Source organism: Lathyrus oleraceus, chromosome 5 (assembly GCF_024323335.1).
Source record: "Lathyrus oleraceus cultivar Zhongwan6 chromosome 5, CAAS_Psat_ZW6_1.0, whole genome shotgun sequence".
Taxonomy (NCBI): domain Eukaryota; kingdom Viridiplantae; phylum Streptophyta; class Magnoliopsida; order Fabales; family Fabaceae; genus Lathyrus; species Lathyrus oleraceus.
Window position 1 is genome coordinate 565,348,174 of NC_066583.1, and position 4,199 is coordinate 565,352,372.

The 4,199-nt window shown below is 39.7% G+C and overlaps 1 non-coding gene across 1 annotated transcript; it reads left to right on the forward strand.

Annotated features, from left to right (window-relative positions):
- Positions 1 to 3,888: 3,888 nt before the first annotated feature.
- Positions 3,889 to 3,995, forward strand: LOC127089572 (small nucleolar RNA R71). Its single transcript, XR_007791151.1, has one exon. It is a non-coding gene; the product is annotated as a small nucleolar RNA R71 (small nucleolar RNA).
- Positions 3,996 to 4,199: the final 204 nt, after the last annotated feature.

Sequence of the window (4,199 nt, forward strand, 5' to 3'; positions counted from 1 at the left end):
GTCTGGCTTCAAATTCTTCCATGATGATGTTTGACATGTTATATGAGGCTTATATGGACATGAATGAGGCCTCTCAAACCAATTCCCACCATTAAATCACTGATTAAATGCACAGTTGACCAACAGTTGACTTTTTAGGGTTTTTGTTGGACTGCATACTGACTGATGACTTCTGAGCAATCAAACCTTGACCAAATCACTTCAAAAGGACCCCTAGGTCATGTGAACATGTTGGACCAATCCTAGGGCCTTGCCTCCTTGGAAAATTGCACTTGCTTGCTTGACTGACTGATCTTCTGACCAGTTTGACCTAATTCTTCTGATGATCTTGCACTTGAGGCAAAGGGACAATGCAATGCTATGCAGTGGACCATATTATGTTATGACCTAATATGAGAATGTATGTGCAATGATAGGTGCAAATTTGAGGTGCTACAGTATGATATCAGCGGCTAGATAATTCACAAAATCAGCGTACCATGGTACTCTGCTAACTTCTGAAACTGTCCCAAAGTTGTCTCTATCAGGTTCAAGAGGAGCGGTATCTAACTTAGCTATCAATCTGTCATAGGTGAAATCATCATTTATAGGTAAATGGTCTGGCTTCAAATGCTCTAGTCTGGAAAGATGGTCAGCAACTACGTTTTTTGTTCCTTTTTTGTCTCGAATATCTAAGTCAAACTCTTGTAGCAAAAGGATCCATATGAGTAACCTAGGTTTCGCATCCTTTTTGCTTAGAAGGTAACGGATAGCTGCATGTTCTTTATAGACTATAATCTTAGATCCGACAAGATAAGACCTAAATTTATCAATTGCAAAAACCACAACTAGGAGCTCCTTCTCTGTTCTTGTATAATTTAGTTGAGCGACATCTAGGATTCTACTAGCGTAATATATTACATGTAATTTATTATCTTTTCTTTGCCCTAAAACAGCTCCTATAGTGTAATCACTAGCATCACACATTATTTCAAAGGGTTGAGTCCAATCCGGAGTTTGTAAAATGGGTGCTGAAATTAGTGCTTGTTTTAAACGATTAAAGGCTTCGATACATTTTTCATTGAAAATGAATTTAACGTCTTTCATCAGAAGGGCGGTCACGGGTTTTGTTATTTTAGAGAAATCTTTGATGAAGCGTCGGTAGAAATCGGCGTGTCCAAGAAAACTACGGACTTCTCTAACTGTCTTAGGAGGGTTAAGGTTTTCTATAACTTCTATCTTTTCTTTGTCGACCTAAATGCCTCTTTCAGATATTATATGTCCTAACATTATGCCTTCTTTAACAATAAAGTGGCACTTCTCCCAGTTTAACACAAGGTTAACTTCTACGCATCTCTCTAGGATTTTCTCAAGATTAATGAGGCAATTCTCAAAGTCGGACCCACATACCGAGAAATCATCCATAAATACTTCCATAATTCCGTCGAGATAATCTGCGAAGATTGACATCATACAACGTTGGAAAGTAGCTGGCGCATTACAGAGTCCAAACGGCATTCGTCTGTAAGCAAACGTTCCGTAAGGACAGGTGAAGGTTGTTTTCTCTTGATCCTCGGGGTGTATGGGTATTTGGAAAAATCCATAATATCCATCCAGATAACAAAAGTAAGAGTGTCTGGCAAGACGCTCAAGCATTTGATCGATGAATGGAAGGGGAAATGGTATTTCCTAGTTGCCTTATTGAGCTTCCTATAATCTATGCACATACGCCATCCGCCTTCTATACGTTTAGCTACATGCTCACCCTTCTTATTCTACACGACTATGATACCAACTTCTAGCAGTTTAAGGACTTCCTTCTTTACTACCTCACTCATTACAGGGTTGATTCTTCTTTGATGTTCTCTAGAAGGTTTTGAATCTTCCTCTAGCGAGATCCTGTGCATACACACAGATGGGCTTATACCTTTTAAATCAAAGATGTTATATCCTAAGGCAGAGGGGTATCTTCGTAAAACATTCAAGAGTTGGTTTGTCTCGTCTTGGTTTAAGGTGGCACTAACTATTACTAGGGGTTCATTTCTTTATCCAAAAACTCATATCGTAGGTTCTTGGGCAATTCCTTAAGTTCTTGAGCTGGTTCTCGAGAGTTTGGTGAAAGGGCTGGAGTAAGATCCAAACATTCGTTAGTGTGAGGTTCTGTTTCCTTTAGCTCGTCATCCTTTTCATTTGGTTCGAAAATGGTTCGATCACAGGTTCTTCTTGATCAAATTCCCTTATGCATTCATCTATGATATCGATCGCGTAACATGCGTCTCCTATGATTGGTGCCATCAGGAACTTTGAAAGAATAAACTCTATCTTTTCATCCCCTACTTCGAAAGTTAATTTTCCTCTTTTAACATCTATTATAGCTCCGGTTGTTGATAAAAATGGTCTACCTAAAAGGATAGAGATATCGTCGTCTTCCTTGATATCCATGACCACAAAGTCTATTAGGATATAAAGTTGACTGATCCTAACTGGGATGTCTTCTAAAATGCCTACAGGATACTTAACAAACATATTGGCTAATTGGAGGGACATTTTAGTTGGTTGTAATTCTCCTAAGTTTAACCTTTTACACACAGCTAAGGGAATTAAACTCACACTAGCGCCTAAGTCTAGGAAAGCTTTGTCGATCACATGACTCCCTAGAATGCAAGGTATATAAAAACTCCCAGGGTCTTTCTCCTTCTTAGCAAGTTTATTCTCGGAAATAAATTGCATTCCAAGGGTTTAGGATCGTCAAGCCTACGCTTGTTAGTTAAGATGTCTTTGAGAAATTTGGCGTAAGATGGAATTTGGGTGATGGATTCGGTGAAAGGAATCTCTACATGAAGCTTCTCTATTACTTTTATAAACTTTTGGTATTTGTTATTGATTTTGGTTTGTTTAAGTCTTTGCGGATATGGGATTGGTAGTTTGTACAGGGGTGGTGGTTTGTAAGTTTTATCCTTGGTTTCTCCTTCTTGGTCGGTTTGTTTTTCGGGTTCCACCGGTTCCTCTCCTTGGTTTGTAGGTCTATTTTCTTTAGAAGCTTTGGACTCACTCATTTATGAGTTATGAGGCCCTTCGTAAGTGGTCCCACTTCGTAATGAGATAGCGTTAGAGTGCCCTCGAGGGTTGAGTTGAGGTTGTCCAGGGAATTGTCCTCCAGGTGTAGTTTGTGGGGCTTGGTTTTGTGCTACCTGTGAGATCTGGGTTTCAAGCATCTTGTTGTGAGTGATTATCTGATCAACCTTGGTCCCTAATTGCGTTATCAGTTCGTTTACGTGAATGTTCTAGTTTAAGAATTCTTTATTTTGCTGAGTCTGGCTTGATATAAAGCTCTCCATGACCTTCTCAAGGTTAGGCTTCTGGGGCACAACTTACATAGGTTGATTTAGTTTTTGGGCTTGATAACCTTGTGGTCTTTGAGGTGCATAATTTTGGATAGGGTTCTGGTTTTTATAGGAAAAATTTTGGTGATTCTTCCATCCAGGGTTGTAGGTGTTTGAAAATGGGTTACCTTGGGCGTAATTCACTTGGTCGGTGTTCAGGTCGTTCAAAAGGTTACATTCTGCCGATTCGTGTCCTTTAGATCCACAAAGTTCACACTCTGTGTGGACTACCGCTACGGTGTTAGTGTTTGTAGAAATATGTTCGACCTTAAGGGCTAAAGTGTCCATTTTCATCTGAATCATGTCCATAGAGCTTATCTCATGTATCCCACCTTGGGTCTCCTTTTTCTCTATTGATGCTCGTTCAATTCCCCATTGGTAATGGTTTTGGGCTATATCCTCAATTAGGTCACAAGCTTCAGGGTAAGGTTTGTTCATCAGCGCGCCACCAGTGGCAGCATCGATGCTCATCTTTGTGTTATAGTGGAGTCCATTATAGAAGGTATGAACGATCAGCCATTGTTCTAGGCCATGGTATGGAAAGACTCTTAATAGCTCTTTGTATCTCTCCCAAGCTTTAAAAAGTGATTCTCCTTGGTTTTGTGTAAATCTAGTTATTTGGTTTCGAAGAACAACAGTCTTACTAGGGGAAAATATCTAGCAAGGACTACTCTTCTAAGGTCTTCCCATGTAGTTATTGAGTTAGCTGGAAGTGAATCCAACCATGAACGTGCTCTATCCATGAGGGAGAAAGGAAATAGTCTTAAACGAATCGCATCAGGTGAAGCACCGTTGGATTTAAAGGTGTCGGTCAGTTGGATAAAGACTTTTAAATGT